This window comes from Culex quinquefasciatus, chromosome 3 (genome assembly GCF_015732765.1).
Source record: "Culex quinquefasciatus strain JHB chromosome 3, VPISU_Cqui_1.0_pri_paternal, whole genome shotgun sequence".
Taxonomy (NCBI): Eukaryota; Metazoa; Arthropoda; class Insecta; order Diptera; family Culicidae; genus Culex; species Culex quinquefasciatus.
Window position 1 is genome coordinate 10394792 of NC_051863.1, and position 25817 is coordinate 10420608.

Below are 25817 nucleotides of genomic sequence, written 5' to 3' on the forward strand. Positions count from 1 at the left end.
GTAGCAACTGCGGGTGGGCACCTATGCTTATGCTTATGCTTACTAAAAATCCATATGGTACACTTGCCCCACCTGAACAAGATTTTTTAAAAGCTCTCAACAAAAATAACCAAAAGTTAAATCATACTTTGTAATAGTGGCATGTCATTTGTAGGGACACTACTGATCTAGGAAAAATAGCATTTTGATAAAATGAGCCTTAAAACGAACCCTAAGCCTTATTTTGTACTTTCCAAATATTATAAGAAAACAAAGGTTTTGAAAAAAAACTTCATTAAATCTTATGCCCCGCGGCGTTTACGTCATTTTGGCGGTTATGTGGTAGTAGAATCAGCTAATTGCATTGCTAGCAACAATTCCTCATACTGGAAATAATCAAAATTGTGAAAATTACGGCCGTAGGAGCGATTGTTCCTCTTGCCCCATATGGTCGTCTTGTCCCACCTTCCCCTATCTTGAGTATTTTTTTCAAAATACGTAATTTTGTGAAAATTTTGAGAATATTCAAAAACTTGTGATATAATTTTTTAAATTTCAAGTATTTTTTTCGAAAATACGTAGTTTTGTGAATTTTATAGTATTTAAAAAAAGTTATTTTATTTTAAATGTAAAAACAAATCCCGATCATTTGATACCCATATTGCAATGACCGGGGCAGTGCAAAACCGAGGCGTACAAAACCGGGGCATGACTGTAACTTGAAAACGGCAACGGTAATTTCACTTAAGTACTTTTTGATTGCAAATTCGATTTTACATGCAAAATGAAGTTGATTTGTTTTTGACCAATCTTTCCAATTTTTGAAAAAAATCAGTTTTGATTCAAAAATTTACAACTTGGTCAAAGATTTTTTACTCATTCTGGAAATTTCTAGAAAGTTTACTTTTGATGTTTCCTTAACTAGGCTGGTACAAATTTAATTTAAAGTTTTTGTCTCTCTTGAAAGTTAGCCCGAAAATCAGGGAACAAGACATTTTTTTATCAAAATACTTTAAAGTTTTAATGGAAATTTAAATGCAATCAGCTGAAATCAACCTAAAATGCATTCCCCTACGTTTAGTGTCATTTTTAGCATGTTTGGGTTGATTTAAAAATCATTTGAATATTTGAAAATTTTCAATGTGAATTATCGCATAAAGTTTTTTTTCGGTAAAGTTTGTGTTTTCGTTAAATCTTACATTTTTTGAAAACTAATGACTGCAAAACAACTGAACTAGTTTGAAATGCATTTTAAACAACTTTTCCATGCGAATGTTGAATCTATGGCTTGATATTTCAATATTATTTTTTGCCCCACCCCCTCGACCCTAGAGCCGAGTTACAATTATTGTTAAAAATATTTGAATCGCCCTTATATAAAAATTTTAAAAATAAATAAAAATATAGTTTTTTTTCCAAATCAAGTTTTAGTGACAAAAACTGAATTAAAAAATCACACATATTTTTACCGTGTATCATTTTTTTCAGTGTATTTTTTATCTATAACTACAACATTGTCGAAGACAACAAATCGATCAAAAAATTCTTTCAAAAGAAACAGATTTTTGAATTTTCATACATAATTTTTGTATGGACAGCTGCCAAATTTGTATGGAAAATTATATTGACAAACTTATGATGCAAATTGCTTCTTTGGGCATACCGAAGGCATCAAAAAAAGTTTCAGCCGGATTGAATGTTCAAATTTGTATCCAAACGACATGTTGTTGTGGACGATTTCCACGCGAAATCGACCATAAAAATACGATTTTGAACCGGACCATTTCCGATCTTAATAAAACTTGCTGGATCGTTTATCCTACTCAAATCAACAACTCCTGTGCACTCAGTTTAGTAATTCACAATGGCATTTGACTTTTAGGAATTCTTTTAGTTTTAAATTATTGGTAATTACTTTTAAACTGAAAAAATCATATCTTTCGAAGCAGATGTTCAAAAAATCGATCGAAAGTGTGTTTTAACGAAAATCGTGCGCTCTTTTCATTTTCGATCAAAAAACAGCCAAAAATCAAATTTTCTTCGAAAATCAGGCTGAATACACCCTTAGATTCAAATTTTGCCATTACCATTCGAAAGAGCGGACAATTTTCTACTTTTCTCCCATAGACACCAAGTTGGAGCGAAAGCGTTTTCGAGTGGTTTGTAAATAAAAACCTTTTTTCGTTTATTTTTTATTTTTTTTTTCCAAAAAACTAAATTACATGTTTTATGGCAAATTTTGCAACAGATCCCATTTTAAACTTAAAATAAAGTTCTGCTTCCGTGTTTTTGAGTTTTTCCTTGACGTGCCAGTTTCAAATACATATAAAAGGAACGAAATAATTACTAAAGATAACCAAAAAAGTGCACTTAAGGTAACATTTCCTGAACCACTTTTATTATGGAAAAAAGTTTATCTTACTCGTCAGTGTTGTTAATACCTGCAAAATATTTTTTTTCCTTTTTTTTTTTGGGTCTTAGGGTGATTTCTGTCGCGTCAGGGCGGTTCAAAGATGACAATTTTGAGTATTTTTTTATAATCTTTGTCAAACGCCGTTTAGACTGAACTCATGCGTATTTTTCCTTGAAAGCCAAATTAGTCACTTTCCATGTACAAACCGGATAACTTAAGTTGGTTTAAACAATGTCAAAATGTTTTTGGAAATATGTGTTTTTTTTTGCAAAATCGCCATAATTGTCATTTTAAAGCACACCCTGACGTGCCAGGAACTACCCTAATTACCTAACAAAAATTATGTATAAAACTATTTTGGGTAGAGAATCCCGAAGATTTGAAGCCGATCCGAGCACCTTAGAGTTTGGCCATGCCGTTTGCCTGGAAAATTGTTGTAAGTCACTTAGCAGAATTTTGTAAGATGTTCAATAATTTGTCATCGTGTATTTTTTTCCTACAATTAAAATTAAATTAAAATCCAACACAGGATTTTTTATTTGTCATCCTGAGAATAATTTAAGTAATAGTAGGACGAAAAGGGAATAAATATCACAGAATTTTATAATTTGCAGCTTTTCCATACAAAAATTTTTGCAGGTATTAACAACACTGACGAGTGAGATAAACATTTTTCCATAATAAAAGTGGTTCAGGAAATGTTACCTTAAGTGCAACTTTTTTTGTTTATCTTTAGTAATTATTTCGTCCCTTTTATATGTATTTGAAACTGGTACGTCAAGGAAAAACTCAAAAACACGAAAGCAGAACTTTATTTTAAGTTTAAAAATGGGATTTGTTACAAAATTTGCCATGAAACATGTAATTTAGTTTTTTGGAAAAAAATAAAAAAAAAACAAAAAAAGGTTTTTATTTACAAACCACTCGAAAACGCTTTCGCTCCAACTTGGTGTCTATGGAAGAAAAGTGGAAAATTGTCCGCTTTTTCGAATGGTAATGGCAAAATTTGAATCAAAGGGTGTATTCAGCCTGATTTTTGAAGAAAATTTGATTTTTGGCTGTTTTTTGATCGAAAATGAAAATTTCGGCTTTTGGAAATATTTTCATTGAAAAGAGCGCACGATTTTCGTTAAAACACACTTTCGATCGATTTTTTGAACATCTGCTTCGAAAGATATGATTTTTTCAATTTAAAAGTAATTACCAATAATTTAAAACTAAAAGAATTCCTAAAAGTCAAATGCCATTGTGAATTACTAAACTGAGTGCACAGGAGTTGTTGATTTGAGTAGGATAAACGATCCAGCAAGTTTTATTAAGATCGGAGATGGTCCGGATTTAGAGTGGTCGATTTCGCGTGGAAACCGTCTGTGTTTTATTGACAAATTGTAAAAAGAAAAATACAATTAAATCGAAAAAAAATCTTTCAGAAATTTTGAGAATCTCTAAGAAGACTAAGTTGTTCTAGCACGTAATCGGTGCTATTAAGATATTTTCTGCGCTGCAATTCATCACATTTTCATTCCGGTTCCGTTCACCATTCCACCATCCCAACTCGAGTAATCCAATAAAAACTCAAATGCTGTGAACTACTTCCCATACATATCTTCAACTAGAGCTATCGCTCGATGATGTTCTCGATTCGTCGCCATCATTGTCATCGCAAACACATTGTCTTTCCACGCCCCAACACCCATCAACGGAAAATTCCCCCCGTTGTGGATGGGTGTGTGAGTGTGTACTTTGAAAGCACACATACAAACAGTTTAAACACACACACACATTCACCCACGCATAGCGGAAACTCTATGAGGTGACTTATCTCTCCAGGCAACTCTATTACACCCCGACCGTGTGCTCAACGTGAGCTGGAGAGGTATCTTGGCTCGAGTCCAATGTTTTACGAGTGGGTTCAGCGTTGGTGGGTGGCACTGAGACACAAATCGACTTTACCTGGATGGTATTACTTTTGAGTGCTGATGAGTCTGCGATCAGCAGAGAAGCGAGTCAGACGTGCGTCCCTCACAAACCAAAAAAGTGCTTAAAAAGTGCAAAAATGCCTCACGGCAAGAAAAAGAGGCGGTCCTCACCAGCAGGATCGGCAGATTTGAAGAAGCTAAAGAATGCCGAAGCGCTACCTGCAAAGCCAGGCAGTTTGAGCAAGGACGCTCAAAAATTGTCTGGAAACCAGTTTGCTACCCTCCCTGTGGACGTGAGCGAGAAGGAAGAATTTGAACGACGGGAAAAGTTGCCACCCATTTTGTGAAAACATCGTCATCGGATTCGGTGCGAAAGTGGCTGACCGGGTTTATCAAATCTGGTGCTTTACGAGCTTCCATTCGCTTGTGTGCTGATGGACTCAAAATTCTGCTACCTACCAGAAAGGATTACAACTACGTTCGGGATTTCCTGAACAACACAAAGATTGAATACTACAGCCATGACGATCCAGGTAAACGCCCCATGAAACAGGTCCTCCGAGGCCTGTACGACATGGATGTGAATGTGTTGAAAGAAGAGCTCAAAACTCTTAAGTTGAACGTGATCGAAGTCTTCAAGATGACGAGACACAACAAGGACATCAAGTATCGTGATCAACTGTACCTGGTTCATCTCGAGAAAGGATCGACAACGCCGTCTGAGCTGAAAGCAGTTCGGGCAATTTTCAACATCATCGTGACTTGGGAACGTTATCGTCCAGTGCACCGTGACGTGACACAGTGTTCGAACTGTTTGCAGTTTGGACATGGTGGAAGGAACTGTTTCATCAAGAGTCGTTGTGCAACCTGCGGAGGTGAGCACAAAACTCAAGCTTGTGAAACAATCAACGAGAACATCGAAGCGAAATGCTTCAATTGCGGCGGCGACCATTCTACTAAGAATCGAAGCTGCCCAAAACGTGCTGAGTTTGTGAAAATTCGGCAGCAAGCGACGACGAGGCACCAACCAAATCGTCGCAAAACACCACCAACTTTCACGGACGTGGATTTTCCTGCTTTGGCGTCACCTGGAGCGGGATCTGTTCCAGTGGTTGCAAATCTGCAGCCATTGCCGTTGAATCAGCGGCAAAAAGTTGCAGAGAATACAACACCTCCTGGCTTCAGTCAGCAACCGAGGGAAAACCAACCAACATCAACGGATGAAGGCAGTAGTGACCTGTTTTCACCACAAGAACTTATGAACATTTTCATCGAGATGACAACAACACTGCGTGGTTGCAAAACTCGTGCAGAACAAGTGAGAACCCTTGGAGGATTTATCTTAAAATACAGTTCGTAGTTTACTCGTTCTAATGATTTTGAATATTTCAATGAATTTGCTTTTTTAGTTTTAAGTTAGGATTAGTTGTTAAAGTGATTTTTTTCTTTTTTACCCAAATGTATTCGATTCAATGCAAAAATGTAAAACAATTTGAAGTAAATAAATGAATGTGAACAGTTAATAAGAAAACGAAAAATATAACAAAGATGTAGAGCATGTAGCCATACCACTTAGAATGCAAATGAAATGTAATTATTATAAGAATGTTCAATAAAGACATATTTAATTTCAAAAAAAAAAAAAAAAAAAATTGAGTGCTGATAAAGTGGAAAAAAGGAAGAGGGCTGGGATGCGCTTTGGGTGGTGGAAAATTCATAGAATTTTTCTCCTGTATTTTTTCCACCCTCCCCCGTTAGTCGGGATAACTTGACGATGGTTCAGGCAGTGGGAAGTTTGTATTCTATGGTGATGACGATATTGTACGGCTTGGAGCGATATTTTGTGCACATGAGCAACTTAAGTATGCCAAGTTCAAAGCGGAGATATGTTTGATGAATTGAATTAATTACCGAGTGCGGCGTTGGAAGGAAATTGAATTCGATTAGAACGTGCGCCTTGAGTTCTTGGGCCGAGTGTTTGAGAAGTCAGGAGCCCCTAGGCTGATGGCTGACAAAGTAATAATAGTTAAATTAAACAACTGTCAAAGTAATAAAGTCAAGCTTGCTCAAAACTGATTTATTGTTAACACTATCAGTCAAGATAAAGTTTCTTAGGTTTTCTATTTTTTTTTTTTTGCTTGATTTCAATTATACTGATTAGTGTATCCTAAAAAAGACGATATGGTGAAAACCTTCGCGTTTACCCAGATTTCGATAGGTTTTGCCTTAGGAACAATAACAAAACAACGAAAAAATCCCAAAAATCGTTCAAAACTCGCGATTTGGGATTTACTGAAAAATTATCTGTTTTCATAGAGAATATCATATTTTGTTCTATAACATTGAAAAATGTGTGCAAACTACTCCGTATTTCACATAAAATCACAGTTAGGAGTCCTACCAATAATGTTATGTGTTCAAATTGATCCAGTAAGTCGTCATTTTTCATTGGTAGCATGTTAATGTTGGAAAAATAAAAAATTTAGCCTGATTTTTTACGAATTTCACTCCAAAATCAATCTAAAAAAAAATTACAGCAGTACTAATACCAACCTGTGGCCAAACTTGTACCAGCAATTTGCGAGCAAAATCTATATATAACATCACGAGTTATCGCGATTTTACGAGAAAAAAGTTTTGAAAAAGTTACTTTTTGCGTTTCTCTTTGTTTCGTCGTCCGTGTCTGTCGCGGGTGACCATGAACGGCCATGATCAACGACGACCAACTTATTCAAAACTTTTTTTTTCGTAAAATCGCGATAACTCGTGATGTTTATAAGCAAACGCCTTATGTCTATATATTATTTTTTTTGTAATTGTCTGCTCTACAACTTTGTAGAACATTGTTACACTCTAAAAAATAACCCTGCAAAGTTAGAAAAAACACGAAATTTTAAAATGAAAAATTTTGTTCTAAATGAAAAAATGACCCTTCTGGGACAATGTAGATTCGAAAAGTACATTGAATTTCCCATAAAATGACATGTTCCAAAATTTTTTATCGTCGAGTAACGGAAAATGGGAGAATTTTTAAAACTTTTTTAGTGTTTTTTTCGATGAAAAATACGTTTTTTCGGAATTCTGCGTACGCCATCAAATCGGGCGTCTAATTTTTCATAAAAGTCCCTTTGACACCAAATTTCTATCTCATCACCGTTTCAGGCTGCAAATTATTGAAAAACACCTCTTTTTTCGCATGTTCAAAAATGGAAGGGGTCGTACCGCCCCTCCGTCACGAGATATCAAAAAACGGACCTCAGATTCGTGATCAGGGACAAAAGTTACCCCTTAGGACAAAGTTTCACGCAAATCGAAGAGGGGTCGGGGCAACTTTTCCCGATTTCGTGTGAGTTGGTAAAGAATTACCCTAATGATATTTTATTTATTTTTTGCAGAATTCCTGATTTTTCAAATTCCATATGTAAGTATCAACATTCAGCATTATTCTACAGATAAAAGAGCGTAAAAAATGTAGCCTAATTGATTTTCAATTTAATTTCCCATTATTTTGAATAAAAAATTTCTATTTTCTTTAAACTAAAATTAAAGTCAAACTGTAAAATAATCTCATCACCTGAATTGAAAAATCCCAGATAAGTCCTCGTGTCCCTTTTTTCGGGAACAACCTTTTCCCTCTGTCCCAGAGCCCGGTGTGTGCCAATGTGCCAATAAATTATGTTTTCGTGCGTGCCACATAATCTCGCCCCCAAAAACACAGGACGGATAAAGTTTACTCCCCCCCTGCTTTAAGGGGAGCTTCAAATTAACGTAACTACATTCCGGAAACTTTTGCCCGGAGGACCTTCCAGGGATTTGTACCCTAACTTGTGGGCGGAGAATCTCCAACAATGATGATATTTTCACCCACTTTTCGATGATGTGCAAATCCATAGTTCTAGGGTGTAGTCGTGTGTGTGTGTGTAGCGGGATGATAGCAGGTTTCGGATTGCCCCGATATCCTGATGTGTGATTCTAACCGAGCAAAGGGGGCCGGGTCTCCTCTGGGAGGCATAAACTCTCGGCTCGGCTGCTGACCGGGGGTTGGAGCAGAGAGGCTATTGCTGGAACAGCCCGAGATAGAGATAGTAGCTAATTCTGGGGAAATAAGCCCTGGAACCTGGCACCATCGACGTCATCGAATCACAGGATACTCAGTATATGTTGGGTTTTGGATGAACTTTCGGATGTTGGGCATCATTTTGTAACCAATATTGTGCCATTCATGGAGATTGAGGTAATTTCAGGAAATGTGTCGAATAGATGGAAATCGAAGAAAACTCGTTCGAATAACAGCTGAAGGGTATCATTTGATGATCAGAAAGAATGGCGAATGCTTAATCCGAATGCCTTTCATGAGTGGATTGAAGGTGAACTGGTTGAGGATTGAACCACTGGTACAAATCAATATACCATTTTTTTAATTGGTTGACTTTTCTATCGAATATCCCATTTAAAGCAAAGTTTTCCTTGAGAAGCACTTTTTTCTGAAACTCACTTCACTTTAATTAACATTTGAATCTTTTCAAGTTGTTAGAATTTAGATTTATGCTTACAAGTCCGACTCTCATAAAAAATTGTTAGTCAGTGATTGAATAGAAGATAATATATTTTTCTTGATTTTTCAATTATTCATAGTAGAGTAAAAGGCATTCAAATACAGTTCACTAAAGCAAGTATCAATATTTCAAATCAATGCCAAAATTGGAAAGTTAATCGAATAATGTCATGCAATTTCTGTGATTGGGTAAAAACTTAATCAAAACCATTGTCATTCGAAATTGGAAATTGATTTTTTTTCTTATTAACTCTGGATCAAAAGATCACGAGGCGTGGTTATTGAATTCAATCGTGTGATGTGGTCATGTTGACCTGCCGTTTGACTTATTTTAAATTGAATTTATTTGTGAGGTTTGTCAATGTCAAAACAGTTGAAGTAAAACTAATCGCTTCCTCACATCAATATTTCTTTTTTGTTTTTTGGGAAACTTACGAATCTAGAGTTTTTTTTAAATGTCCTACAAACATATGAAACACAAAAAAAAAACCCTGGAAATATTCTCTAAATAAAAAAAATTATACCCGTAACTATGGACCATCGCCATATTGGACGCCATCTTGGATAAAACGCTCCTGGGACCAGGGATGCCAGATGAAATTTTGAGTTATCTGCAATTTTTTTTTCAAATATCTGCAAAAATCTGCAAACTCAAATACACGAAAAACTAGGTTTATGAATTCGTATCATACAATTCTGTATAACAAAATTATGGTGTTTAACACAAAAAACGTTCACATGTATGTTTTATGTACTTAAATCAGTGTGAAATCAAACTATTTTGCTAAAACTATTTACAATATTTTCAAGTAATTTGAAAGAGTCTTAATAAAATGTACTATAGCTTTAATTAAATCTTATTTACCTACATGATCAAAAGTCTGGATCGAATTGCATTATGTTTTCCTTTTCGGTAAACGGCAGGATACCCTTAGTAAAAATTTAAAATTATACAATCAGTATTCCAAAAATTAACATATTTTTTCAAGATACCTTTTGGATTGTTTATTCCACAAATTTGTGTTTTCCTATTTCAAGGTTAGGCTAATATAAATATACTTTTTAAGTTTTTTTTTCAATGTTTTTCAAGAACAAAAATAAAAAATAACTTATCTAAAATAATTTTAATTAAATAATTTCGGCACGGTTTTAGTTCTGCCTATTTTGTGATACTTTTGAATAACTTAACAAAAAGTTAAAATAAAATTTGCGTTAGTATTATTTCTTGCAATATTGTATCTAAGGAAATGATTGTTTCAACGGCTATTAACGGTTTAAGCTGATTTCACGTAATTATAAATTTTGAATCTCTAAAGTCCATGTAGCATATTTTCAGATAAGTCCAATTTTTTGATAACTATTTTAATGGCATATTCTTCTTGCACCACTTTATTTGAAATGTTTACTATTTGTATAGTCATGTCAGTAATTTACATTAACTTCAAAATTATCATACTTTTTATTAGTGGGAAAGAGTTATTGTTGCATCTTGCTGTAAAAATCTGGCCCTGGAGAATCCGGATTATCTCCGGCCAGGAACCCAGAATCTAGGTTTTTCCGATGTATCGTGTTCGGTATTAAATAGCTGAGCCGTCGAACCCAGAAAAACTAAAATTGGTTTAGTTTGAGCCAAGATATGGGAATTATTCAATATTAAAAACCCAAGTGATGATTAAATGGTTAACAAATCTGTAATCTAAACTTTAAAAATTGTAAAAAAACAGTCCACACCAAAATCTCCTAAGCCTTCGCAAAAAAATTACTATGGAAAATCAAATCACGTTAAAAATAATTTTGTCTTTGCCTTATTGTGGATCTTTGAGCTCGAGTACGTCCCCAAAATCAACCGAAGTGATCTGGAAAAAATACAGTTTGTCAAAAAGTTTATACTTATGTACCCTTTATGCATTTCACACAATATGTTCTGAAACATAAAAAAAACTTGAAACTTAGCTCTACATTTTGTAAAGTAACTCATGCTGAAATTTTGTGGAACAATGAGTTAGTAAAAAGATTTATACTTAAAAAACTTCCAAAGCAACAACTTAAGGAAAAGAAAATAAAGATTTTTTTTTAAATATTGTGTTTATTTGTTTGTTTATAAAAAGTAAATCTGTAGAACTTCATAAAAGCAAATCTTTGATCAGTCGAGTCTGGGTTGTATGTAGAGCGTCCAATTTTCCGGGGTTACAAAATTTCCGGGAAACGGGAATTCCCAGAAAATTTTGAATTTGACAAAAAATTATCTGATCCTGGTTTGGATTAATATTTTGCAACAAAATTGCATAGAATGTCAATAGCAATGGTTAAAATAAGCTTGAGAATCAATTAATGCCTTGACTGCCTGTAAAAAACATACGACTTCAAGAAAATATATATTTTATGTCAAAAAAAATAATCAGTTTTTTTTCTAGGGTTTTTTTCTCAAAATTTATTTTCCTAAAAGAACACTCAGCTAGAAAAATCTTATGTTAGAAATATGTACAGAATTTAGTAAAAAATAATATTGATAATTCAGTTGCAATGAAAATATTTATTCCAGATCAAATTTTACTGGTTTGAGTTCAGAAATAAATAGATAGGCATTTAATTTGCCTTAAAAATAATCTTCTTCGCTTTAAACACAATTTTTATGCAATCACAACTCAAAGTTTTCAAATATTTTGAGCGAGTTTTTTGAAAGAATGTTTGCATTTTTCGGGCGCTTTTGTGTAATACGAAGAAGTTTTTCAATGATTTTTATGATTCAACCATCGGTTAAAATCATTTTCATAGCAAAAAAGTAGTTTCATATTTAAACCTCTTACGCCCTTGTTTCAACTTTATACTGAAATTTCTCGAACAATTTCAAACAAATTAACCTAATTCTTCTAGCCATAGAATAGAAGTCCAACTGTCAAAAACAAGTTGTATCACTTTTTTCTCAAGAACAAGTAGCGCCGCGTATCGGCGATGGTATACTTTATTATACCACTACTCTGGCATAATTTCAAGAAAGTGTTGCTAAAGGTGGCAACAACACCATTATTGATTTTTATTCGGAAGAATTTAATTAAAATTTGTTTTATTCTTAGCATCAACAAACCGGGAGTGAAACACGCAGACAAAGGGGCAGTATGGAAAGTCTGCTGCTATATTTTTCTATGGTTCTAAACATTCACAGCGCTTTTAAACTTCGTTTTGAAAATTATTTTTAATATTATTTTTAATCATCATATATGTTGATTTGTTATATGATTTGTTTTACCACCATTTTTGCATCGCATTGCCAAAGAACTGACATCATTGCAATTGAAAATCAAATTTTATTCTTTAAAAAAAACGAATCTCTTCATTTCTATTGAGGAGAAAATCGTGACGTCAGAAATGAACTCAAATCACTCAAAGTTCATTTTGTGAGTGACTTTAACAGCTTGGCCTAGTTTGACAGCTACATTGTCCCCAGTTTTCTGTGGGAGAGAAAAGGAGGCGAATACTTTATGAAAATCATACCTGTCAAAATTCCTAGCCTCAAAATTTTGTCGCGAGTTGCTTTTCTCCTCTATTGTTCGATAATTTTCGAGCACGTGGTTTTAAGCTTTTGACAGAACCGGCTCCGTGGCTTAATGGTTACGGCTTCTGCCTCAGGGATCAAATCCCGGTCGGTACCTTTGAAATTTGGAATCAGGAATTGAACAAAAACGAAACTGAATCAGGTGGGATTCGAACTCACACCTTTGGATTGATGGTCTGGGACTCTAACCAGTCGGCCATCTGAAGGTTATAAAACATGTTGTATTCTTCTCATATTAAATACGCTCTGATCCCTGATTTGCCAGAAGGGATTGGGAGTCTTAAGATAGATCAAGGATCCGTCTGGTGCTTGCTTCTATGTAAAGGCGGGGCCGGACAATGCCCAACGACCTCGGAATTGGGCCGCTAGGATCTCTGCCATTCTGAAATGGATCGTTGGAAGCAGCGCGAGGGCTATCACCACCTAATACCCAGGACTGAGATAAGTTGTATCAGCATTCGGCATATACAAAGTCTGATACAAATTATACTTTCCCATAATTTCGCTACCGGTTAGCGGATATTGGATTGGACACACACACACACACACACACACACACACACACACACACACACACACACACACACCCGTGAACCGTGGGGACAGGTGAGGGTCCCTGCGGAGCTTAGCTGCCAGCTACCGGGCGGGTTGCAGTTGGCGGATAGCTGTCGGCGATTGCATACATTCATTGCATCGCCCCGGACCAGCAGCGGGAGGATGTCTAGGACGTGGCGGAATTGAACAAGGGCTCTGTTTAATTTCTTCGAAAAAACCACATGGGTCCGTAAACACCTCTGTCAAGCGATCGAACGCCGCTATAAGTGTTTTAGCCCAAAACCTCACCAAACCCCGAATCCAAGATGTGACGCGACCCGTGTCGAGGGATGCATGGCTGGGGGGGTTCAACAAATTCCCAGTCGATAACGGAGCCTGTGGGGCACAGGGCGCACCCCACACGTAATTTGCCCTTACTGCGGCACGGCAGGGCACTGGCGCAGCGGACCGTATTTCCCTAGCGACTCGTGGGATTCAAAATGAAGACAAGTGAAACAAACCAACAAAGGGTCCCGATGCGCCCCAAGCATCGGAAAACACGGAGGTAGAAGAGGACGCAAACGTCGAAATGGCAGGAGGCGAGTCAAACGGCGGCGACACAGCAGGCGGAGTGGCGAGCGCGTTCCGTGGAAGCGGGAAGGTGTTGAGATCCCCAGTGTTGAACCAGGCGGCTGCTTCGAGTCAGCAGATAGGAGTAATTGGAGAGGAGACTCCCAAGTCATCCTTGTTGAACTTCGCCGGCAGTACCCCTCAGGACGGAGTCCTGCTCGGAAGGACCGCGTTGCAGGAGGTCAGAAGGAGGGTCAACGAACTCTTTGATTTCATCAAGGACAAAAACAACGTCCACACCAGAATCAAGCAGATGGTGAATGGAGTCAAGGCAGCCATGAATGCCGCAGAGCGCGAAAACAGCTCGCTGGTGGTGACGCGGAATTCACTGAAGCTCAGAGCTGAAAGAGCCGAAGAAACGCTGAACGCAAAACTGGAGGAGGAAGCGCTACGGGAGAAAGCACCTAAAACGCCGCCCGGCCCAAGCACAAAAAGGGACAGGGAAACGCCTGGAGAGGAGGAGGATGCAAAGAAGCAGAAGCAGGGGAATGGAGACAGTCCGGACCCAGCGAAGGAGCCAGAACCAGACCCAGGGAAGGAGGAGGAATGGGAGAAGGTCAAGAAAAAGAAGCGGAAGAAAAAAGGGAAGCAGAACGAGGACACCCAAAAACCCAAGTTTCGCAGGAGCGTAACAAAGGCGAGGCTTTGGTGGTCGAGGTGAAGGAAGGTGTTTCGTACGCAGACCTCCTCCGGAAAGTACGAACCGATCCGGAACTCAAGGAGCTTGGCGAGAACGTGGTTAAAACCAGGCGCACCCAAACCGGAGCGATGCTTTTGAGCTGAAGAAGGATCCCGCGGTCAAGAGCTCAGCTTTTAAGTCCCTCGTCGAGAAAGCCGTAGGCTACGAGTCGAAGGTGAGAGCGCTATCACCGGAGACAACGATCGAGTGCAGGAACCTGGACGAGATCACGACGGAGGAAGAGCTAGAAGATGCGCTGATCGTTCTTCTGGATGACCGTACGACACCGATGGCAATCCGGTTGAGGAAAGCCTACGGCGGCACGCAAATTGCGTCGATCCGACTATCGACGCCTTCGGCGTCTAAGCTGCTGGAAACCGGCAAGGTCAAAGTAGGGTGGTCGGTGTGCCCACTGAGGCCTGTTCCTCGAGTGACCCAGCAGATGACGAGGTGTTTCCGCTGTATGGGTTTCGGCCACCAGGCGAGAAATTGCGACGGTCCCGATCGAACCAACAGTTGCAGAAGGTGTGGTAGAGAAGGCCACATGGCAAGAGACTGCAAAAATCAGCCGAAGTGCGTGCTCTGTAAAGAAGGCGACGGCAATAGCCATGCGACGGGTGGCTTTAATTGCCCGGTGTACAAGAAGCTGGCCTCGGGCAAAAGTAATGGAGGTGTCCCAGGTGAACCTCAATCACTGCGACACTGCACAGCAACTGCTGTGGCAGTCGACCGCGGAGACGGGGTGTGACGTGGCAATTATTGCAGAACCGTACCGAGTTCCACACGACAACGGAAACTGGGCCGCGGATACAGCAAGAATGGCGGCGATACACGTGATGGGGCGGTACCCCATACAGGAAGTGGTCTCGAGGGCGTTTGAAGGATTCGTGATCGCCAAAATAAACGGAACCTTCTTCTGTAGCTGCTATGCTCCCCCAAGATGGACCTTGGAGCAGTTTCAGCAGATGCTGGATAGTCTGACCGATGAACTGATCGGACGAAGCCCGATCGTTATCGGAGGTGACTTCAACGCGTGGGCGGTCGAGTGGGGTAGCAGATGCACCAATGCTAGGGGCATAGCCTAATGGAAGCTCTGGCAAAGCTAGACGTTAGGCTGGCGAATCGCGGAACCAGCAGTACCTTCCGCAAAGACGGTCGTGAGTCCATTATCGACGTTACGTTCTGTAGCCCGCGACTGGCGGCCGACATGAACTGGAGGGTGAGTGAGGACTATACCCATAGCGATCACCAAGCGATCCGGTACAGCATCGGGAGACGAGCCCCTGTACCAGATAGGAGCAGCCGGTCCTACGGAAGGAAATGGAAGCTGCAGTACTTCGACGAGGGTCTCTTCGTGGAAGCGCTCCATTGGTGTGAGGTCCCCAAGACTTGAGTGCCGACGTGCTAACAGCACAACTGGTGACAGCATGCGACACAACCATGCCGCGGAGACTGGAGCCAAGGAACTGTCGTCGTCCAGCCTACTGGTGGAATGAAGAACTCGGTACCCTTCGGGCAAGTTGCCTCAGCGCCAGAAGACGAGTCCAGAGAGCAAGATCCGAAGCAACTAGAGAGGAGTGCAGAGAGGAGTACCGGTCTGCAAAGGCCGCGCTCAAGAAAGCGATCAAATGCAGCAAGACAAACTGCTTCAAGGAGTTATGCCAAGACGCTGATGCAAACCCTTGGGGAGCGCATATCGTGTAGCGATGGCGAAGATCAGAGGCCCATCGATGGTGGCTGAAACGTGTCCCGACAAGCTGAAGGTCATTGTGGAAGGGCTCTTCCCAAGACATGACCCAACGACATGGCCTCCTACACCGTACAACGACGAAGGGGTAGCAACGCCGAAGGTCATCTGATCACCAACGAGGAACTTGTGGCAGTAGCGAAGAGATTGAAGGTGAAGAAAGCTCCCGGCCCGGATGGAATCCCGAATTTCGCCCTGAAATCGGCGGTTCTAGCATTCCCGGACAGGTTTCGAACAGTCCTGCAGAAATGCCTGGACGAAGGACACTTCCCGACCCGTGGAAGGTTCAAAAGCTCGTGTTGCTGCCGAAGCCAGGCAAACCACTGGGGACCCATCATCGTATAGGCCTATATGTTTGCTGGACACCCTCGGAAAGCTTCTGGAACGGATCATCCTTAACCGGCTGACCAAGTACACGGAGAGCGAGCATGGCTTAGCAGCGAGGCAGTTCGGCTTCCGTAAAGGGAGATCCACGGTGGACGCCATCCGGAAAGTGGTCGAGAAAGCCGACGAAGCGCGGAGGAAAAAACGCAGGGGAACCGTTGCTGCGCAATAGTCACGATTGACGTCAAGAACGCGTTCAACAGTGCGAGCTGGGCGGCCATAGCAGCAGCGCTGCACAAAATGAAGGTGCCTGACTATTTGTGCAGGATCTTGAAGAGCTACTTCGAGAACCGCGTGCTGGTCTACGACACTGCCGATGGACAAAAACCGTTGTTGTTACCGCGGGAGTTCCGCAGGGATCCATTCTGGGTTCAGCACTGTGGAATGGAATGTATGACGGAGTGTTGACACTGGGACTACCCAACGGCGTAGAGATTGTTGGCTTTGCAGACGACATAGTGCTGACGGTAACCGGCGAAAATGTCGAGGAGGTCGAAGTGCTGGCTATGGAGGCAATCGCAATGATCGAGAACTGGATGCTCGAGGTGAAGCTGCGGATCGCTCACCACAAGACGGAGATGGTGCTGGTTAGTAACCACAAGAAGGTGCAGCAGGCCCAGATACACGTTGGAGAACACGTCGTGCACTCGAAGAGAGCGCTCAAGTACCTCGGGGTGATGGTGGATGACCGGCTGAACTTCAACAGCCACGTCGATTACGCCTGCGAGAAGGCGGCTAAGGCGATCATGGCACTGTCGAGGATGATGCCGAACAACGCTGGACCCAGGAGCAGTAGGCGCCGCCTCTTGGCAAGTGTCGCGACGTCCATACTTAGGTACGGCGGACCGGTATGGTGGACGGCGCTGGGGACGAAGCGAAATCGAGCGCTGCTCGACAGAACGCAGAGACTGATGGCCATGCGGGTTGCAAGCGCGTACAGGACCATTTCGTCGGAAGCAGTTGGCGTCATAGCCGGAATGATCCCCATCGGCATCACACTGGAGGAGGACACCGTGCGCTACACCCGGAGAGGCACGAGAGGTATCCGGGAAGCTGCGAAAGCCGAATCGCTGGCAAGGTGGCAACGTGAGTGGGACACCACGGAGAAAGGCAGATGGACGCATCGGCTTATCCCGTCCGTATCCACGTGGGTGAGCAGAAGGCATGGAGAGGTCACCTTCCACCTCACACAGTTCCTGTCGGGCCATGGCTGCTTCAGGAAGTACCTGCACAGGTTTGGACATGCAGAGTCTCCTCTCTGTCCGGACTGCGTCGATTGCGAGGAAACACCGGAGCACGTGGTGTTCGCCTGCCCTCGCTTCGAGGCAGCGCGAAGCGAAATGCTGGCCATTATCGGAGCGGATACCAGCCCGGATAATGTGGTGCGAAGAATGTGCAGCGACATCGCCAAGTGGAATGCGGTCGTCGGAGCGGTGACGCAGATCACTTCGGCTCTCCAGCGGAAATGGAGAGACGATCAGAGGAGGAACGACTAGGAGCCTAGTCGAAAACCCACGAGTGTGGCTGTGAAGGAGAGCACGTTATGATGGTCGGCTCTACCAAATCGGTACACGTCTCGATGGTCACAGGAGTCGAGAACCCACGAGTGTGGCTGTGAAGGAGAGCACGTTATGACGGTTGGCTCTACCAAATCGGTACACGTCTCGATGGTCCAAGGAGAGGGCTGCATATGACTAGCCGATCAAAAGCAACGCGATTCTTGGGCGCGGTTAAACCCTCGCATGGACTCATATGTATGTAGGACAGGAAATGGTTCTAGCACCCGGCATGGATCCTGTAAGTAGACTAGTGCAGAAAATGCAACGCCTCCCCCCGAAGTTATACCGAAAGGTGGTCCCGGGGGACAAGGGCACGGCGTTCAAGGACTGGTTTAGTGGGTCAGGAAAACTCTTTTTGTTTTCCCAACCCCACACTACCTGAGAAATGAATTCTCAGGTGTCTGGTAGCAGATTCCGACCTTGTAAAAAAAAAAAAAAAAAAAAAACACACACACACACACACACACACACACACACACACACACACACACACACACACACACACACACACACACACACACACACACACACACACACACACACACACACACACACACACACACACACACACACACACACACACACACGTGGTTTTAAGCTTTTGACAGCTGTCAGTTGTTCCAATTCGCGAATTCAGATTTGCTAATTCAATAACAGTTCTATTCATATTGGCGAATCTGCATTTTTTCTTAAAATTATTTTTGTTCTGTTCTTTTCGGTACTGGTACCTGGTTAAAGATTTAAAAATCTTTGAAATTTTCGATATTTATTATTGCAAAAAGTTTTTTTTTTGCAATTCCGTCGCGAAACAACTTACTTTTCCTGTCATTTTTGAACGACGAAATAGCCTACTTTTTTGTACCAAAAATAACAGAATCGAATAGCAACAATTTTCAAAATAAATGCTGAAAAGATCTACTTTTCAGCACTGAAATGGGTGCTGAAAAGTTTAACTTTTCAGCACTTGTTTCAAAAAGTAACACTTTTCATCATTTTTTTAATTTAAACGATTTATCGACAAAATACTTGAAAATTTGACTTGAAATTTCACTCAATGGGTTTTTCGGAATTGCAAAAAATGTTGTATGGAACTCGTTGCAAAACTTAATTTTTTCATCACTCGTCGTATTTATCCAACTCGGTGAACTTCGTTGGATAAATGTACGACTCGTGCTGAAAAAAATCCTCTTTTTGCAACTTGTTGCATAAACTACTATTTTCGCTTAATTTTTTGTTTTCTTCAAATCTTGCATTTTTTTGTAAACTTATGATTGCAAAACAATTGAACTAGTGTAAGTTTAGGAAAAACAATGTCGAATTTATTTTGGATAGCTCAATGCTTAAAATGTCTCCCACAGTTCGGAATTTGTTGCTTGGTCGCTACTCTTCGATCCCAAAATGCGGTGGACGGTGAAAAACCTGTTCATCTGCTCCGATCATTTCCTCCCTGAGCAATTTAAGGACGCGTCGTGCAAGTCGAAAGGGTAAGTTTACCGTAATAATGCATAACGTAGCGATCACATATCACTGAATACCTTTAAAATTAAAAATTAGAAAAAGCAATGTTTATAACATTATTTAAAAAGTTTGCAACGATTTGTCGTAGCCACCGATTTGCCGTCATCTTGTACCAACAATCCAGCTTCGCCATGATAAAATCTGGTATAATTATGCAAGCTTGGGCTACAGTCAAACCTCGTTAATTTGGAAAGGTTGAACTTTTAAAAAGTTTTAAAAAACTTTCAATGGTTTTTATAGCAATGTTCAGCTAAAAAGACAACGAACCAAAATTAATCAAAAGCAAAATAAAAGGAGCATTATTATGTAGTGTCCTTTTTTTTAAAATAATGAACATTGTTTCGTAATAAAAAACTACATACATTCATTTGAAACTGCATGGATCGAATTGGTTGTGATTACGGATAAGACAATATTTATTTATTTGTGGCAAAGAGTATTGTAAACGGTTGAAGCAGCGGTACCGTCATCTGGGGCGAATCGGGACACATGGGGCGAATTGGGACAGCAGTTTAAGCAATGTTTTTTCAGATTCAGAGCAACAAAATGTGTTCATTCATTCCCAAATATGAAGCTTTTAAGTGCTCTAAAACGTGGTGTCCCTATTTAGACTGTAGTTCCGAAACGCCCGCTTACAAAAATATACAAAAAAAAAATCAGGGGCAAAACAAAATGATTGCCGAATATTTAATTTTCATTGAACAAACTGGTAATTTGTAAACTATCTGCATCGCGTTTTTTCTTTTTATTATTTTATTTCAAATATAGGCTTTTAATCTTTGAACAAACTTTAAACTTTTGGGTACACAGATCTAAAAAATTATTTATGCATTGATGCTTGCAATTTTGTGACAGTAGCATAACTATAATGTTAAACGCATTTTGTGACCCGTTTTGTTTATTTTTGCCTTCCTCATCTTATTGAGGAAAGGGTATAAAATCACTCAAAAAGTGAACTTATTAATTCAACCTCGTAGATCCACCTTCACGTATACCTAACGACTCAGAATCAAATTCTGAACAAATGTTGGTGCGTGTGTATGTCTGTAAGTCCGTGCACCAAAAAACTGCACTCAATTATCTCCGGTTCGATCCGTCTTGGGTTCCCATCAGGCCCTAGTAAATATTATGAAGTTTAGAAAAGTACTTCAAAAGTTCTGACAATGTTTAGAAAAGTTATGATTAGATGATGTTTTAATTGAATTTGTATTTGCGATGCTATTTAGTAGAAAATAAAACTGCATTAATGTAAGGAAGGCATCAGCCACCTCAAGGTGGATTGAGTAACGTTTTTTTAATTAGGCTTGAAATTTAGTTATTCTAATTTTGTTTTAGCCAACAAAACGAAGAAGAAGCAAAAGTCCAAGGAGTTGGCAAAGGCAAGAAAATTGAACATCTGAGAACCAAGCAAATAAATCTACCCACCACTAGCGTGCACAGGGTGGGGCAACATGGGGCAGTTGCCCCACCATCCTCAGAAATTTGTTCTAAAATTGCCAAGGGGTATGTATGTATGTATGTATGTATGTATGTATTAGTCCCCGTCTTGGCAGGACTTGGCCATGACCACAGTATGTTTCAACTGAGACGGTTCGGTTAGTAACCGACTTATATCTTAAGGACCTTAGAAGATTATCATTCTCTATCCAACCATTTGTTATGATATGATTAAATAGATAATGACATTCATGTGACTTGGGCCAGGCGATCCACGACTCCCTCATCCAGTCCATAAAATATATGAAGGCCCTGGGATATTTTTTGAGAGGGGTTAGTTTTTTTTGGGGGGGTTAGGCGTTTGAAATATAATTATATATGATAAAAAATTAATAATCAATGTTATGAATTAAAAGATATATCAATGTATAGTTAGACCGTTGCAAATATTTTACAAAGTTTATGTCGCCCCCCCCCCCTTCAAAATTGGTCTGACAAATCAGGGGGCAAAAAAAATATTTTTCATATAAACTTCAAAATTTCCATGAAAATAGAAGTCTATTCAACTGAAAACAATCTAAAATGCATTTTTCTGCATTGATAATCATATTTAGCATGTTTGGGCATGTTTGAAAATGTTTTGAATTTTTATGAAATTGCAATGTACAGCACCGCAATAATTTTATTTTTCGCAAATAATAAAATTTTCGTCAATACTTAGATATTTTGGAAACTAATGATGGCAAAACAACTGGACAGGTGTATAATGCATTTTGAAACACTTTTTCCATCAAAATGTTGAAACCATGGCTCGTAATTTCAATTTTTATACTTTTTTTATTTTTGCCCCCCCCCCCCCTCGACTTTGGTCAGAGTCGAGGGACATAAACTTCAACAAATATTTGCAACGGCCTTATAACAATAAAACAATGAAATATCACAATAATATAAAAACTCAACAAGTTGTTTCGAAGCTCTCATCCTTTTATTTTGGAAAATGCTAAGAATTAAAAAAAAATAATGTTATACAAATTAATAATAATAATAATGTTCTAAAATTGCCAAGGGGGTGTCCATAAACGACGAAATTTTCAAAACGCTCATATTGTTGCCCCACCTTCCTTGAGGATCTGGACACGCTAGTGCTACCCACCCAAACAACTGCTCGAATAAATATTGCCAATTTATTACTAATCTTCGAAATCCGTGTTTCGTTCTTAAACTGTTTTTAAAGTTGCTGTCCCTATTCAGACCGTAGTCCCAATTCACCACAGTTGGCGGTACTTATAGTTTTAAACTGGAAAATATGATTATAAAATTTAGTTTTTTTTCGAAATTGCCGAATTAGCGGAGCTCTACTGTAATCGTTTGTTTACAGTGAATTATACCACCAGTTATACCACTTCAAGGTACACTGTGAAGTCAGAACAGTGAGAAGTGAAAAAAATCGTGGAGGCCTTTTGAAACACGTCGCCATCTTGTTTTCTCTCCAAGTTACACTTCTATTCTATGTTCTAGCACAACCCTCTTTGAGACATTTAATGATATTAATTCAATTTTCATCTAATTTTGTCATGGTAAACAAAAACGTAGAAGAAACTTAATTTTGACCTTTTCGGGAAATCACGGGAAATAAACGAATTTCCCGGGAAAAGGGAAATATTCTTTTTTCGGGAAATCACTCGATTTTTTACCCGGGACGGGAAATTGGACGCTTTAGTTGTATGTGTTCTCTTAAAATAATGTAAAAGTCAACACTTTATTGTCGATATTCCTCTTCGATAAACTTGGCCCTTGAACAAAACAAAAAATAAAAAATAAATAAATATTTAACGTCGTTTTGATCTGTTTTTGCTTTTGATCCGAAAACATAATTATCAATTTCGTACAAAATTCAAATATATCAAAAATAAAATAAAAACTCGGATTATTGTTCAGAATTACTTTAATATTAATTTTTTTGTTTTGTTTTTTTTTGTTTTGAATGTGTTTATTTAAAACATAAATTTTGAATTGAAATTTCTTTCTTGAGGAATTTGATAAAAATTGATTTACTTACAAATAAGTAAGCAAAAAATGATGTAGTTTTCAAGAAAACTTTTTATCAGTAAATTTTGTTAGAAGCCAATATTTTTAAAACATTGAAAAATGTTTGAAAATGTGTCAAGAAATCACCTAAAAATATATTGTTTAATTGAAATTCAACTGTTTGAACAAATTAGAAGAATAGCTTTTAAAATGTTGTGTGAGTTCAAATTCATTTTTAAATATTTTGTAAAATATTTGATTAAAATTGCTTTAAAAAGCCAATATTTTTAAAACATTGAAAAATGTTTGGAATTGTGTCAAGAAATCAACTTAAAATATATTGTTTCATTAAAATTCAATTGTTTGAAGAAATTAAAAAAATAGGTTTTTAAATGTTGTGTGTGTTTAAATTCATTTTAAAATATTTTGTAAAATATTTGATTAAAAATGCACGATACCGCAAAAAGTGCACTAACTTTTTTTTATAAATATTGTTGTGCTGAGGAAATTAGACTTTATAAACTTTCTAGGACCATTTGTATTCAAATGCAATCGACAAAACAATTGCAATACAAATTTTAACATAATAAAACCAAACAAAAATAAATCAAATAAACATATTTTTGTAAGATATCTTTGATTTTCTTTCTTATAATCCAAATAAATAAATCATATTTGCATCACTAGTTAGTTTATTTGTTTATTTTAAAAGGATCTGATGAAAATTTTGTTATGAAAAAAAATGCTTGCATTATCAACTTTTACCAAACATTAGTTCTAGCCCGCCACAGCTTCAGAAAAATCAGATCTTGCCCGCAGGGCCAAAAGGTTGGGCACCTCTGGGTTAATTCATCTTTCTCTGTATTGCTATTTTGCGATTTCGTGTTAAATATTAAAAAAAATCAAAACTTATGCCTTGTGCTCTATCAGTTAACTTAACGCATTGATTTATTTTATTTTCATAAGTTTTTAAGATTATCTTCATTAAATCCTTCTGTGAGCCAATTTTTTTTAATATCGATTGCAATAGTTTTTAAAATGATATTTATAAAAAAAAACATTTTGCTACAAAATTTTCAATGGGAAAACAATTTAAAACTAAAATAATAATTTAAATAGTCTTTCAAAATTATGAATCATAATTATTTCAATCAATCCAATTAAATAAATAATTAGGCATAAAAAACGAAGGATGCAACTGACGTTTTTGTGCAATTTAAGAAATATTTTGAAATGATTCGAACCACAAACCCAAAATTAAAAACAGGACAACAATATATGTTGAAATGCTTTAGAATGTTTGAACATGTGACTTGAAAATACTAAACTAATCATTCTCTATATGTGAACACCTTAGGTGTATAGAGAACCAGACAAATTATACAAGACTTTTTTTCTTTTATATCTAGAGTTTTTTTAAGTCCTATAAGCTATTGTCTTTCATATGTTTATAGGACCTTTTTGAAAAAATCTGTAGATATTGTGATACAAACAGTAATGCAGAAAGTGCTAACAAAATCATTAGAAAAAGTGACCGGCTTTCTTTAGTACCATATTCATGTATGATTCGTTTGTAATTAGTCGTTTAACATTCCATATGCATCTTTATAAGTTATTTTTGACAAATTGAAATTAGCTGTTTGTCATAAGTTTTTTTAGCTAACAAAATTGAATAGGTTATCAAAAACAAAACTCACTGCACAACATCATCGACAAAATTTGGCTGTACCGGCTCAATGAAAAGAGAAACTCCGGAATATTTTCTCACACATAAGTGTCATGTAGATTGAACAATATTGTACCTGTGCTTCCCGCTAAAAGAAAACTGAACTTTTAAAAAGAATGTATACATAACACTACTCGACAAAACAAAACTTGTGTCAAGGGATTCACGATATCTCATCCGTTCCTGAGAGAAACGGCATCCCCGAATCCGATGCAATCGACAGAATTTGATTTTATGTCCACGCGGACTGACGAAAAGTTGGTACATTTTTTAACATAAAAAATCGAACAATTTAAAAAAACCATGCGTCTCCTCCCAATTATATGAGCCATCTACAAGAATATGGAAGCGCCTGGTGCATAGCCATTTCCTTTAAGCACAACGGAAACAACCAATACAAATGTATAAAAAAGTTGTCAAGTTCTCGGGGGGTCCACAGCTAGCATTTTTTGTACGATTATAAAAAAATAAATATTAAAAGTTTAAAATTAATTTATTAAAAAAACATATTTTTTGATTTATTTGTTTACTAAAATTTTATGTATCTCAAAAGTCTATGGGTACTTCGGGATGTCCATGGTCATCCAAGGACTGCCTGGAGTTAAGATCTACGAGTCTACCGCCGTAAAAAGCAAGAGGTCGTCGGATTTTGACCCCGGATCATGTGCGTATAGCATCAGTGCATATGGTAGACTACTATACGAATGTGTTGGGATGTTCATGGTCATCCAAGGACTCCCTGGAGTTAAGATCTACGAGTCTACCGCCGTAACAAGCAAGAGGTCGTCGGATTTTGACCCCGGATCATGTGCGTAAAGCATCAGTGGATATGGTAGACTACTGTATGAATGTGTTGGGATGTTCATGGTCATCCAAGGACTCCCTGGAGTTAAGATCTATGAGTCTACCGCCGTAACAAGCAAGAGGTCGTCGGATTTTGACCCCGGATCATGTGCGTATAGCATCAGTGGATATGGTAGACTACTGTATGAATGTGTTGGGATGTCCATGGTCATCCGAGGACTCCCTGGTGTTAAGATTTATGAGTCTACCGCCGTAACAAGCAAGAGGTCGTCGGATTTTGACCCCGAATCTTGTGTGTATAGCATCAGTGCATATGGTAGACTACTGTATGAATGTGTTGTGATGTTCATGG